Source organism: Terrapene carolina, unplaced genomic scaffold (genome assembly GCF_002925995.2).
Source record: "Terrapene carolina triunguis isolate 2854851 unplaced genomic scaffold, T_m_triunguis-2.0 Scaffold165, whole genome shotgun sequence".
Lineage (NCBI taxonomy): Eukaryota > Metazoa > Chordata > Testudines > Emydidae > Terrapene > Terrapene triunguis.
Genome location: NW_020664516.1, coordinates 1,022,696 through 1,036,930, shown reverse-complemented (window position 1 = coordinate 1,036,930; position 14,235 = coordinate 1,022,696). Strand labels below are relative to the sequence as shown.

Genomic DNA, 14,235 nt, shown 5'->3' with positions numbered 1-14,235 from the left:
GGCCCTGCCAGGAAGTGGGAATTTTGTGTCTCATTTAAAACACACATAGGCAGTTTCCCTGCCCTGATTTTCTGCCTCATCATTCCTTTATCTGTAGCCTCATATCTTAACATACTCTTGGGATTTAAGTAAGCATAGACACGTGGCAGATAAACGATACAGTAGTAATTCACAAGGGCCATACATGATACTCAGCTGGGAAATGCACCTTCTGCCTCTGCAAAGGGAGGGAGAGGCTTGGGCTGCACGGAGAAGGAGGAAATGAGAAAGATTCACAGTGGCAGGTGTAACAAAGGCCAGGCCCTTACTGTGACTCCCTCAGAGAAGGGTCTGAACAGTCCCACGGGGGAAAAGATTCTGTCTGGCTTATGAACTGGTGACCAAGTTGGTAAGTTACAAGTAGCATGGCAAAAAAAGAGCCCAATGCAGGAAAAACCAGTTTCCAATCAGCTTTTCTGCTGGTTTAACAATCAAAGGAGGAGGATATTATTCAAGAGAAATGAATGACGCTGTTTAAAGTGGCATGACCAACTCTAGTCAGATGCTCAGAGCTGCTGCCAGCAGGCACTTCAGAAACGCCAACTTGAATGCAAAGCATAAATCTCTTCTCCCCCGCCCCTTCCAAGTTTGGGGACATTGAGAAAGGAGTCTCATTATCATTATCAGGCTGTTTCTGTAGATAAAGTGGCACAAGGTCTCTGATGGTCACTGACGCAGAGCCCAGATGTTTTTGGTGCAAATCCAGAGATGTGTTTACTTACTAGAATGTACAGAACACAGGGAAGCAGTGCCAACAGGACACAGCACAGAGGAAAGCAAAGAGAAGAATACCCACGTAATACCTGGCAGTCCAGCTGTACAGATTGTAAGGACAAACATTAGCTCTCCCCTCGGCCATCCCAACTGTGATCAATGAACAGCCAAACATTAAACAGAAGGGGCACAACAATTTGACAGCCTAGGACAGCGAACAGAGGACAGGCAAACAGAGGGAGGTTTCCTGGGAGTTCGCACAGAGTGTTTCTGCCTTTCAGGCTCCTGGGAGCAGTACATACAACATCTGAGGAGCCTTTTAGAAGGAAGACATGGATAGTGAGCGCTCAGCTGTTGTGACCTGCTCAGAATGTGCCATATTTGTCTCTCCCCCAGAGGACAGAAGCGACTTTGTCTGTACGAAGTGCAAGCTGGTCTGCATATTGGAAGAGAAGGTTAGAGGACTAGAGAACCAAGTATCAACCCTGTGTTGCCTCAGAGAAAATGAAGATTTTCTGGATAGAAGTCGGTGTTTGGTTCTGGACGCAAAATGTGCTGAAGAATCAGAGAGTGCAGAGCAGAGCGGGGAAGAATATTGGCAGCATGTGACCTCCAGAGGAAAAAAGAGGAGAACCCACGTACTCCCAATGCAGATAGAGGTGCACAACCATTTTCAGGCTCTCTGCACAGGTACTACTGCGGAGAAGGATTTGGAAGAGCCCTTTGAGGGAAGGAGTCAGAAGGAGATTCCGTCGGCCGGAAGGCATGGGATGCATTGTCCTAGGGATGGAGGTTCCATGACCACCACTCCCAAGAGGAGGAGACGGGTGGGGGTGGTCAGGGACTCCCTCTTAAGGGGTACAGAGTCATCCATCTGTCGACCAGACCGGGAGACTTGAGAAGTGTGCTGCTTGCCTGGAGCTAGAATCCAGGATGTGACTGAGTGTTTGCCGAGACTGATCAAGACCTCGGACCACTACCCCTTCCTACTTCTCCATGTGGGCACCTTGAGCAGATCACTGCATATTACGTGGCTCTGGGAAGAAGGATAAAGGAGTTTGAGATGCAGGTCGTGTTCTCATCTATCCTCCCTGTTGAAGGAAAAGGCCCAGGTAGGGACCATCGAATTGTGGAGGTGAATGCATGGTTATGCAGGTGGTGTCGGAGAGAGGACTTTTGATTCTTCGACCATGGGATGTTGTTCCAGGAAGAAGGATTGCTAGGAAGAGATGGGATCCACCTAATGAAGAGAGGGAAGAGCATCTTCGCAGGCAGGCTGGCTAACCTAGTGAGGAGGGCTTTAAACTAGGTTCACCGGGGGATGGTGACCTAAACCCAGAGGTAAGTGGGGGAGTGGGATACTGGGAGGAAACACAAGGAGGAGGGTACAAGATGGGAAGCCTCCTGATTCATACTGAGAAGGTAGGGCAATGGGCTAGTTATCTTAGGTGCATGTACACGAACGCAACGAAGCCTGGGAAACAAGCAGGAAGAATTGGAAGTCCTGGCACAATCAAGGAACTATGATGTGATTGGAATAACAGAAACTTGGTGGGGCAGTTCACATGACTGGAGCACTGTCATGGTTGGATATAAACTGTTCAGGAAGGACAGGTACGGGAGGAAAGGTGGAGGAGTTGCACTGTATGTAAGAGAGCGGTATGATTGCTCAGAGCTCCAGTATGAAACTGGAGAAAAGCCTGTTCAGAGTCTTTGGGTTAAGTTTAGAGGCGAGAGCAACAAAGGTGATGTCGTGGTAGGCGTGTGCTATAGACCACCGGATCAGAAGGATGAGGTAGACGAGGCTTTTTTCAGACAACTATCTGAAGTTTCCAGATCACAGGCTCTGGTTCTAATGGGGGACTTCAATCACCCTGACATCTGCTGAGAGAGCAATACAGCAATGCACAGACAATCCAGGAAGTTTTTGGAGAGTGTTGGGGACAACTTCCTGGTACATGTGCTGGAGCAACCGACTAGGGGCTGTGCTCCTCTTGACCTGCTGCTTACAAACAGGGAAGAATTGATAGGGGAAGTAGAAGTGGGTGGCAACCTAGGCAGCAATGACCATGAGATGGTTGAGTTCAGGATCCTCACAAAAGGAAGAAAGGAGAGTAGCAAAATACGGACCCTGGACTTCAGAAAAGCAGACTTAGACTCCCTTAGGGAACTGATGGACAGGATCCCCTAGGAAGCTAATATGAGAGGGCAAGGAGTCCAGGAGATCTGGCTATATTTTAAAGAAGCCTTATTGAGGGCGCAGGAACAAACCATCCCGATATGTAGAAAGAATAGCAAATATGGCAGGCGACCAGCTTGGCTTAACAGTGAAACCTTCGGTGAGCTCAAAAAGAAAGCTTACACAAAGTGGAAATTTGGACAGATGACTAGGGAGGAGTATAAAAATATTGCTTGAGCATGCAGGCGTGTAATCAGGAAGGCCAAGGCACAATTGGAGTTGCAGCTAGCAAGGGATGTGAAAGGTAATAAGAAGGGTTTCTACAGCTATGTTAGCAACAAGAAGGTGGTCAGGGAAAGTGTGGGACCCTTACTGAATGGGGGAGGCAACCTAGTGACAGATAATGTGGAAAAAGCTGAAGTACTCAATGCTTTTTTTGGCTCTGTCTTCACAGACAAGAGCAGCTCCCAGACTGCTGTATTAGGCAACACAGTATGGGGAGTAGGTGAGCAGCCCTCACTGGTGAAAGAACAGGTTAAGGACTATTTAGATAAGCTGGACGTGGCACAAGTCCATGGGTCCAAATCTAATGTATCCAAGGGTGCTGAGGGAGTTGGCTGATGTGATTGCAGAGTCATTGGCCATGATCTTTGAAAATTCATGGTGATCGGGGGAGGTCCTGGATGATTGGGAAAAGGCAAATATAGTGCCCATATTTAAAAAAGGAAAGAAAGAAAGAGAACCTGGGGAACTACAGACCGGTCAGCCTCACCTCAGTCGCCAAAAAAATCACGGAGCAGGTCCTCAAGGAATCAATTTTGAAGCACTTAGAGGAGAGGAAAGTGATCAGGAACAGTCAACATGGATTCACCAAGGGCAAGTCATGCCTGACCAACCTGATTGCCTTCTATGACGGGATAACTGGATCTGTGGATATGGGGAAAGCAGTGGATGTGATATATCTTGACTTTAGCAAAGCTTTTGATACGGTCTCCCACGGTATTCTTGCCAGCAAGTTCAAAAAGCATGGATTGGATGAATGGACTATAAGGTGGATAGAAAGCTGGCTAGACTGTCGGGCTCAACGGGTAGTGATCAACAGCTCGATGTCTAGTTGGCAGCCGGTATCAAGCAGAGTGCCCCAGGGGTCGGTCCTGGGGCCGGTTTTGTTCAACATCTTTATCAATAATCTGGATGATGGGATTGACTGCACCCTCAGCAAGTTCGCAGATGACACTAAACTGGGGGGAGAGGTAGATACGCTGGAGGGTAGGGATAGGGTCCAGAGTGACCTAGACAAATTGGAGGATTGGGCCAAAAGAAATCTGATGAGGTTCAACAAGGACAAGTGCAGAGTCTTGCACTTAGGAAAAAAGAATCCCATGCACCGCTACAGGCTGGGGACCAACTGGCTAAACAGCAGTTCTGCAGAAAAGGACCTGGGGATTACAGTGGACGAGAAGCTGGATATGAGTCAGCAGTGTGCCCTTGTTGCCAAGAAGGCTAACGGCATATTGGGCTGTATTAGTAGGAGCGTTGCCAGCAGATCGAGGGAAGTGATTATTCCCCTCTATTAGTCACTGGTGAGGTCACACCTGGGAGTATCGCGTTCAGTTTTGGTCCCCCCATTACAGAAGGGATGTGGACAAATTGGAGAGAGTCCAGTGGAGGGAAACAAAAATGGTTAGGGGGCTGGGGCACATGACTTACGAGGAGAGGCTGAGGGAACTGGGGTTATTTAGTCTGCAAAAGAGAAGAGTAGGGGGGATTTGATAGCAACCTTCAACTACCTGAAGGGGGGTTCCAAAGAGGATGGAGCTTGGCTGTTCTCAGTGGTGGCAGATGACAGATCACGGAGCAATGGTCTCAAGTTGCAGTGGAGGAGGTCTAGGTTGGCTATTAGGAAACACTATTTCATTAGGAGGGTGGTGAAGCACCGGAATGCATTACGTAGGGAGATTGTGGAATCTCCATCCTTAGAGGTTTTTAAGGCCCGGCTTGACAAAGCCCTGGCTGGGATGATTTAATTGGTGTTGGTCCTGCTCTGAGCAGGGGTTGGACTAAATGACCTCCCGAGGTCCCTTTCCACCCTAATATTCTATGATTCTATGACTCTGGGTACAGAGCCTATGCCAGCATGCACAGGAAAACTAAGCCCTGGATGGTCTGAACACTCCTGAATCCACATCTAGAAATGGATAGCTAAAGTCTCAAGGCGTAGGGAGACTGGGAGAGGGACCCAACCCGAGTACAGCCCTGACTTCTGCACAATCAGATTCCAGATTCCTGCCAGCCAGAGCCAAGAAAAGCACCTGTGCATTGGACAGGAAAACCACAGGGCACATGTGAAAGTCCCCATTTCAGCAGCTGCAGAGGCGGCCTCCTCATATGAATAGAAGAGTCTTGTATTCACGGAACAGGCTCCTGTGCCGCATTAGGCAGATTTACGCTCAGCTGAACATTGGAGACACGTTTTTCCTTTTTTATATAAACCACAGAGATTCCAAGCAAGGCTGTATTGTAGCGTCATGTTACACAAGCCCCATACAAGCCATCAAGGGCTAAATATACCCTGTGAGCACGCTGCTCCAGTGGATCACTTGGGCTGGCAGAGCAGCAGGATCCTCCACCCTGCTAGGAAAGCTACAGAAATAACTCGCAGCTTGTTCAGAACAAAATGTCCCAGCCACCTAGAGTCTGGAAAATGAACCCCACGTACTGGGAGCTCTCTGCTTGGTTCTGCTCCTCGACTTCCAATTTTTACTTCCCATTAAACAGGGACCCTTGAGTTGTTTAGGCCCTGACTCCCATGTGCATATAAAAATCACTAGTCCACTGTCAAGAAATATGACAGAGGTCACCAGCCCCAGAACATCCCTCATCTTTAATGCATAGCTGCTGCCCAGGGAGACTGCTTGCACCAATGGGGAGCAGTGCACGCTGGGACCTGGAGATTTCACGGGGGTCTCCTCCATGTTGAAGCTGATTGATCACCTGCCCTATGGTACACCCCGGTGGGCTGTTTCTAGCTGATGGATATGCTGGGTATTCCTTGATCACTTCTGCTGTATGTCCCTTTATATTTAACTTCCTTTGGGGTTGTCTCCAGTACATGCCTGCTCTTTGTTACACCTGCAATGCGTCTCTTCCACTTTGGTATCTAAGGCACTTTGGAGAATCGGTCGCAATGTTTTTAGAGGCATGCCTCCAGCAGTCGCACCAATGACTGAAAGTTTCTCTTCTGGGGCCAGTGACTGGAAGAGGTTACAAGCCCTGAAAGCTTTTGTACTGGTCCCAAAACACCTCTAGTCCTGGCAACTGATGAGACTCCCCAGCCTTGAGCCACATCATGCTAATCGCCAGCATGTGATTGATAAAGTTGTGTCAAAATCAAGTTAAAAACCAATATCAGCCTGACAGGACTTCACAGATGGATATCTTGTAACCTGACTGGGCTGGAGAGCAATGCTTTGCATCACGGATATGAACTAATGGGGTACACAAACACTGATCAAGGAACTGTAAATTAAAAATTGCTTCAGTCTACTGTGCTTTTCTGACACTGGGCCAGGACTGAGAATAGCAAGTGGGGGAACTTAGACCTCTATTTCCCACTGGGCCCAGGGATGCATCAGGGCTCTTGGGTGTGCAGGGCGTTAATGAAAGAGTCAATTTCTCCAAGTTTCGTTTCCTTCCTTCGGTTTTTAGCAGCTGGGTGTTTAATGGGTTACAGTGATCATACAAAAATAGATACACCTCACAAAAGAGATTGTTTAAACTAGAGAGGGCAGGTGGAAGGACACTTCCCTTCTCCCCCAATCTCTCTCCCTCCCTGAACAACATGGGCTCCACCAAGTATTGGAATTGAATTTGCCCCCTTTAGCCCATCTGGACAAAAATAAATCCAGTGCCTGACATTTAAAATAGTAATGGTGGAACCCAAACCCTCACACTAACTCTTAGCAGCCTTGCCTGCACATTGAACAGGAGGAGTGAACCTGCAGCTTCCCATTAGCATCGTCTCTAGGGAGATAAGCCATTGTCCAATACACTACTTCCAGCTTCTCTCCAGCAGAAAAGCAGAGAGCCACTCAATCATGTAGATATTTTAGGGCTAGCCTCTGTCTACAGGGTTCTCAAACTTCATTGCACCGTGACCCCATCTGACAACAAAGTTACTACATGACCCCAGGGGAGCAGGGAGAGAGCCTGAGCCCCACTTCCCTGGGTGGAGGGGGCCACAGCCCAAGCCTCACTGCCCCACGTGGGGGTGGAGCTCGGGCTTCAGCTTCAGCCCTGGGTCCCAGCAAGTCTAATGCTGGCCCTGGTAACCCCATTAAAATGGGGTCCCAACCCACAGTTTGATAACCGCTGGGTCTCTATCTCTTCTAGAGTCTGCAGACATGTCGACATTTCAGGGGTATCGGTATCAAAGGCAGCTGTCAGATCTACAGAAACAACATGGATATTTGGTCTTCAGCCATCAAGAGAAGACTGACAACTGAAATGAGAGTAACTTTCAACCACAGCATCAAATCCACCATCTCTGGGCCCAGACCCTTAGATCCCTTCCTCTTCCAAAAAAATTATTTGTGCGGCTCCTTCTCCAAATAAGGTACACGAGCACTAGGGCTGACTTGGAGTCTGTTCCAAATTCAAGCCACCCACGAATCACGAATCAAGGAAATTAAATACAAATGCTCAAACATTTAAAGTGCTTTAAGAAACAAAACTGTAAGTGGCTGTTCTTCCAACCACTTTCCATGTGCAGTTCTAATTTCAACTCCTACTTCAGAGACGTGAGAGCTAGCAGGGTTACTTGGCTTGTAAATATCCTGCTAACATTTTAAACAGCATCCATAACATCCACCTTGCTACACAATTGAATTTCAAAGCCCTGGCAATTTACATGTTTACCAGATGATTTGGTTTTCCACCTGCCTGAGTCACTTGGCTTTTGAGAACAGGTGACGGAATGAACTCTCCACCTTGTTCAAACAAACTCAACCAAAACAGCGCAACTCAATAGATCCGCAGGAATGTCCAGGCTCTGCCCAGTTCCCCCAGGCACTTGGTGTAACAGCTACAATTAACACAGGGACTGCCCAAACCACCAGCAGGTGTTTTCTCCCCGATCGGGATTTACAGCTGGAAGTACAGGCTTATTCAGGGTATTAAAACTATGCTCAGTAGATGTCTCACAGACTAGTTCTGCTTGGCCGAGGGGAACGGCCTGCATCAGCAAGACCAACAGAGGCTTGGTCTGCAGGATAATACGAACATATGGATACACTGTTAAGCGTTTGATGCTATAAACAAGGAAGAATTCTGGAAGCTGTTCATGGACCATAGCAAAGAGGAGGATTCCAGGGGCACTGAGGTCAGTTAGGCCTACAACAGTATGTTCTAGTCCAGAAAAAGGGTAGAGTCTATTCTTCAGCTCCCCTTCTGAAAAGAACTAATGCCTAGAGCTGTGGTTCCCAAAGCATGGCCCCCAGTCACATGATGCTGGCTGGCTTTTCCTATTTCTAGCTACCAAACTGCATGAAAAGCAGCTAAAAATACATGAAGTATTTCCTAGTGTTACTTTTCCATGGCAGCAATTGCTGTAATTGCCACATTTCTTCAGTCAGCAGAGGGGAGGCAGGGAGCACGATCATGAATTAGGAGGAATGTCACTACAAGGAATTTGACACCCCTAGACCTGAAGAATGAAGTCCATGAGCCCTACGCTGTCCCTCAGGGAAGGAGAGGAAAATCACATTGTATATGCACTTCAAGTTACCCCAAAAATGATCCTGCCCATGAACATTCTCAAAGGCCCCGTTCAACGTGTCCAATAATAACCATGATGCATAATTTCATCTGCATTATGGCCAAGGAGAAGAGGTCACTGATTTCCAGGACAGCTTTGGCTGTGCTCATTCAACCACAGAACGGACTCAAGAAAGGAGTCAAACTTCCCTGATGCAAGTCCCAGTCCCAAATGAGGTGGCTTCTCATTAGTGCCTATGCTGTAAAACTCCCCACAACCCCACAGCTACATGGACATCCCAGAACGTGATCTAGTGGTTAGGGGACAAGGAATCACAACTGCTAGGTTCCTTGCTTGGCTCTGCCACTGACTCACTATGTGACCTTGGGAAATGTCATCAACTCTCCGGGCCTTCATTTCCCTATCTACAAGATGGAGCCATCGCAATGTTTGCAGGGATGGAGAGTGAGAGCTGGGTGTGTTTTAGAGGCAGGCTGGCTGGCTTCAAACATTCCCCTACAAAGCCATCCCGTAACGAGGCTGAGCGCCAGCCAACATGCCAATTCAGTTATTCAGACAGAGGAATTTCCCCATTTGCAGAATCTGCTCTCAACTGTTGTGTTTCCCCTCTAAAGGCTGGCGTTCTCCAGCACAGGACTATTTTAACGGCTCATTCTGTCCAGTCACAGAGCAATTCCAACAGCCTGCTGGCAAGAGGATGACTTTCAGTTATCTGATCCAATCTGACAGATGAGTTATTAGTGCATGCACCAAACCTCAATGAATGCATGCTGCTCCCTCCTCCCTTTGCTTGGTCACTAACCAGAAGGCAGGGATAATAAAAAGGTAAGTGAGATTAGCACAAGGGGAGGAGGAAGGGGGAGAAAGAGCTCACAGGCACCAAACACCCAAGCTACACTACATCTCATTCATCAGATCAACATAAATACATGGTCTACTTAGAAATTCAAACGTCTAAAGAGAAGTGGGGGCCAAAATAATCAAGGAGCTGTAATCAGGGAGAGTAAAATTAAATTCCCTTAGCTTGGTAATACAGTGACTCTACATAGCTACCCTTGCCTAGAAGGGTTAATAGCTGTTTGCAATTCCATAGCAGGTAATGTAGCAATCAATGGTGTAGAAAATGGAAAAAAGGAAATGGACCTGTTGGCACATTTCTAGCAAGTGAAGAGTGAGTAGAGAGAGTCTGGAAGGTCCTAGGCACTGCTGAATCACTTAGCCCACTGATACTCCGACCTCAGTGGTTCTGGAGCCAAATTAGGGATCAGGTTTACCAAAAAGAGCCACAGCAGTGTAAATTCACTGTTTAATTTACTATAGTGCTATAGAGTCAAACACAGAGTGTTTTCATATCATGTGCCGCAGGAGATGCATTAAAGAGCCACTTGCCGCTCAAGAGCCTCAGTCTGAGTATCACTGACTTAGCCCTTTAATTCTCCCCCAACTTATTTTTGATCCTTTTAGACCTACTGGCAAAAGCAATACTGTCCATTGATGACAAACTTCTGAGACCTACATATTTCAGAGTGATGGATCAAAAGCTAAGGCCCAAAATTGACTTCCTTTAAAATAGCTACAACCGTCTGAGGAGCATTCTAGATTTTAAAATTCACCATTTCAGTCATGAGACGTTGAAGTAAATAAAAGCCGTTATTTCTATAGGCCCCACAATACTTGTCAAGGTCTCGTAATGCATTTAGTCCATCAGGCGACAGTTCCCAGGGCACTTGATATTGTGTGTATGTACTGATGTATCCGGGTGTGCAGGACAGAAGAGAATACATGTGAATTTCAATAGTATCCAAAAGATGTAAGAAAAGCAATATTTACCAAATAGAAAACAAGACAAAAGTGAAATGGGCAGATATTTACTTTATGTACACACACTTTGCTAGAAAGTAAGGCATGCCAAATTTTAGCTAATAAATCTCAACTAAGTATCCCCACCACCATTCTAGAGATGAGGAAACTGAGGCAGGGCAGTTCAGTGGACTTGCCCAAAGAGACAAAGGGAGTTAGTGTCAAAGCTAGAATAAGAACTTCAGCATTTGGGGCTCCCAGTCCTGAACTCAGACCATGCCTGTTACACGCAATGGCCAGAGAAAACACTACACAGGAATACCCTAGAGCAGTGATTCTCAACCGATTTACCATCATGGGCCGCATGTGCAGCTCTGTGTGTTAGGTGGGCCACATCCATACAATATACACTAACCGAATGGCTCTGAGGATGTCACATGGGCCACAGCTGTGTGCTGATTGGGCCGCAAGCAGGCCGCGGGTTGAGAACCACTGTCCTAGAGGATGCAATCCTAAGTCCCATACTCCAAATTTAGTTCTATATGATGTTAGAGACGTCAAAACTGCACTATGTACGTCACAGCCTTTTACACTGAAAATACAGCTGTAACCAGCTTGAAACAGCTGGTTATACGAGAGAGATTTGTGATTTTAGAAAGATCAATGACAGGAGGAGCATACCATCAGCCCTGAGAGAAGGCAGCCCAGCACCAGGACAGCAGAGTTTCCCTGGCTGTAAAAAAAATGCCTGACTTCTTGCAGAACTGTGCAGCTCCGAGATGAATACAAGGATCATGCGAAAGGCAAATTGTCTCAATTGTCAGTACTATTATGGGCTACTCGTCAAGAATGCTGTTTAACTGGACTATCTGGTGAGCTAGCTAATGCATCCTCAGAACAAATGTAGTGAAACACATGGAAAGTTACCATGTGCCTTGCAATGCTAAATCCTTCTCTTCCTACAATAAAAAACTAGGTTACAATAGCATTAAGGGATTGGCTTAAACTGATGTGGGCTGAAAATTCAGAGGAAAATTTAAAATGGCACTGTTACCCATTGGCAATGCACCAAGGCACACAGGGGCACAGTTATTCTTCAGTGCAAAGGCATAGTACAAAGAGTGTGTGTGTGTGTGTGTGTGTGTGTGTGTGTGTCAGTGTGTTGTTGTGGTTTTGGGGGGGGGGGGGGGGAGGGGGGGGTTTATTCTAAATTCCCCAACTTCTGCTGCAAAGTTCTGACTCCAATCTGAACTTTCCCAAAGTTTGGGATGCACGTGTTCATACTTCAGGGGTTGGGCACAGTTCTAGGATGCACCAAAGAAACGTTTTAATGGAAGTGTCTGAGTGGCAAGGCAGAGGAACATTGCACAGTTATGGAACAGTGTGTGTGTGTGTCTTGATATTCAGAAAGTGGTGCAGTCAAGTGTTTGTTTAATCTGCTGCCAGAGTTTCCATGGCTGTATGTAAGTCAGCTATCTGTGTCCACACACCGCTAATTATGGCAACTAGGTGGTTATTTGAGGGGTCAAAACTGCAAAGGTGGGTCAGAGAAACTGCAGACCTGTCTGAAAATCAAATCCCAGTGTACAGTCAACTGAAGACTTCAAACCTAGTCAGTGACCCATGGAATACACCGAGACATTTTAGCTGTTTTGTTTGCCCTAGGTTAGAAATTAAGTTTACATTTCTTCTGTGCTATAGCCACTCATTCCCCATTCATAGGACCCAGCCTTTTGTCACGTTTTAATCTAACAAGTGCCTAGTTTTGTGCTGAGTTGGACAATGCTGGTGCTATTTGGATTAAATCCTCTAGCTCAGAGGATGGGACAAGACTGTGCCTCGCTACTGAGAACGTGAAGCCTTTTGTATACAGCTCTCAGTACAAGTGATGTTTGGGGAGGCTGTGTTTTTAGTCCAAAGACAAAGTGTTTTAGAAGCAATTTCAGTTTATCTTGCTTAATGACTGAAGTTAACTGAGCCCTGTACATGTCGTCAGAGCACCGTATCTTTAAGCAGGACAGGTTGAGGATTCCCCAAACATTGTCAACTGATTCCTCACTAGGTGATAACCAAGAGATCAAATGTTTCTATCAACAGCTATGAAGTATAATTAGCTTCTGGTTATGCTTCCTAGAGGTCAGTGACATTTGGGCACTGGGTTCAACACTCCACTGGTTTGCTACCAGGACATAGGGAAGAGCTAGCCCTGGTCCATACTTAATATTTAGATTCACCTGGCTGCACCATGCACACCCCTGAGCACCATAGCTATGCAGACCTAAGCCCTGGTGTAGATGTGGTTAGGCTGACAGAAGAATTCTTCCATCGACTTAGCCACCGCCACTCAGAGGTGGATTACTACCTACATCAATGGAAAGCCCCTTCAGTTGATGTAGGAAGTGTCTACGCTACTGCTGCTACAGCGCTGTAGCTATGTTGGGGACTTTCCTTGAATACTTCAAGTCATCGCCCTTGTGCTGGCATCCTGTCCTTGTGCTTTCAATCCGAGGAGGCTTGAGTTGGATCAGTACTTTGACGGCACATCTCCACAGAACACCTAAGTTCTACAGAAAGTGGCATCTACAGAAAGTGGCATCCCTTCCCCAAAATCACTATTGATCCAGTGGTTTCAGGGCACTGGGTCACCAAAGGTGAAGACTTTTCGATAAGACCCCAAAACCAGGTCCTGGCCATCTCTGGTTTTCAAAGATCTCATGGAGCTTTTTCAGAGAGGTAGGAATGCAAATCAGCAGCCTAGGGAAAATCCAATTTATGTAATTATATCTTGCCTGCTTAACTTCATCATCCAGTTTTGAATAAATATGACGTATTTTCCCTCACTTTCTGTTCTACAATGTCACATTGTTTAAGAACAGGTTCGACAAACACCTGTCAGGGATGGTCTAGGACAGGTATACCTGGTCCTGTCTCAGCACAGGAGGTTGGACTAGCAGACTTCTCAAGGTCCCTTCCAGCCCTACATTTCTATAGTTCTATAGTAGTGGTGTGAGCTGTTAAACTGCTGATATAATTCACCTTGGATGTGGCAAGAGTAATTCTTGTACACATAGCGGGAATATTCCTGAAATAAAGAGCAATCATCTTGCATCCTTGATTGACTACCTGTGCCATCCATTAATCCATCTCACATTCCAAAGCACTGAGCAAACTTTCAATACTTCCCATGTTTTCTTCTTCACCAACCCCTCCAGTACAAAGTTAGACTAATCTACGGTACACATTGGGAATATTCAGCCCTTGACCTCCGTATGGTAACTCACTCATGCCTAGGATGGGGTAGCTCTAATCTAATGCCAATTAAACTCTTATACCTCACCACCACCACCACATGCATGGGCAGCATTCTGGGATTGGTTTAGAGGAAGGCAGCTACATGCAAGAGAGTCATTCAGGGTGACATTTTTAAACAGTCTAAAAAATTAATAGGAATTGAGTAATTCCCTTAAGACCTTTGAAAATCCCACCCTAAAGGCTTTAGCCATCTTACCAGGGCTCATACCAAGTATCTCAGTGTGTCTATATTTCCTGAGTACATTCACTGCAACTTAACTTGTTTTCTAAACATGCCCTACCTGGCTCAGAACAGCACAAGCCAAACTTGGGGCAGCTTGTGGTTAAGGTGAAATAAGTAAAACTTTTAAAATTCATAAAAACCTCCCTCTGAAAAAATGCAAAATGTTTTAATTTACATTAAAAGAATTAAATT

The 14,235-nt window shown here is 46.3% G+C and overlaps 1 protein-coding gene across 1 annotated transcript in view; it reads right to left on the bottom strand.

The window, feature by feature from the left end:
- LOC112103276 (ran-binding protein 10) overlaps nucleotides 1-14,235 on the bottom strand; it is a 142,903-nt gene that overhangs the window by 62,717 nt on the left and 65,951 nt on the right. The gene's annotated exons all lie outside the window — the stretch shown is intronic.